Raw genomic sequence first — 1,188 nt, 5'->3', positions numbered from 1 at the left:
TTAGGGAAAGGGATCCACGGGTAAGGTGGGATGCCAAGACCCCTCAAAAATTAATTGGGAGAGGCCCAGTCCTGCAGTGGAATAAATGGCTGTTTTAACAAACACAACAACACCCACAACACACACACAAAAAACATAATTATATATTATTATATATATATAATATAATTTATATATTATTTTAATATATATATATATATTTTAATATATAAATACTTTTTTATATAATATAAATTATATTATTTTTATTAAAAATTAATTTTTATATAAAAAATAAAAATTTTTTAAATATATTTATATTTTCTAATATAATATTTTTTTAAAAAATTATATACTAATTTTTATATAATTTTAAATTTTTTATTATATAATTTTATATATTATATGTGTGTGTGTGGGGTGTTTTGTGTGTGTATGTGTTGTGTGTGTGTGTGTGTGTGGTGGTTTTGTTGTGTGTGAGTGTGTGTGTGTGTAATGAGTACGAGAGGGTGTAGAGGCTAGGGCAGTGATAATAGGTGCTAGAAGGGATCCGTGATAGTGCTACATAAGAGAGAAAGATTCGTGAATGAATAGAGCTTACATTCCAGCCAAAATAGAAATAAAAATTTCCCTTGCTCCAACCTAAAAAAAAACAATTTAGCCATGCATACGGGACCTTTTAAAAATAATAGGGGTGCCCGAAAGAGCCAAAAGGGAATTTTAGGGACCCCTATCGTGCAAAAAAAGGGCATGCTCACGAGAGGCCACAAAGATAGAATCAACGAAAAAAAATACTCCCCCACCCGAAACAGAATACCAAATTTCGAAATCATTAAAAGGAAAAATACGGGCCCCCCTAAACCAAATGGTCCAATTTCCCTGGAATCAAAAAAAAACAAAAACCGCCTAAAAAAAAAGCATAAAAAAACCGGGTGCAAAATTGGGAATAAACGAAAAAAACACCCCCCAAGAAACCCAAAATAAACCAAAACGAATTCAAGGATGGCACCCCGGGTGCCGAGTACCCCCCAACCCCCCGGGGTACCGAGGCCCCCTAGGTGTTCCCTTGGGGAACCCAAAACCCCCCAAAAAAAATAAAAAAACCCCCCTTTTTTAAAACTTTTAAAAAATTTACCTTTTAAACCAAATTTAATCCCACCCCCGCCCAATCCCCCAAAGTAATTTAGAAAATTAAAGCGGGTATTAAAA

This window comes from Penaeus monodon, chromosome 3 (assembly GCF_015228065.2).
Source record: "Penaeus monodon isolate SGIC_2016 chromosome 3, NSTDA_Pmon_1, whole genome shotgun sequence".
Lineage (NCBI taxonomy): Eukaryota > Metazoa > Arthropoda > Malacostraca > Decapoda > Penaeidae > Penaeus > Penaeus monodon.
This window is presented reverse-complemented; position numbering follows the sequence as displayed.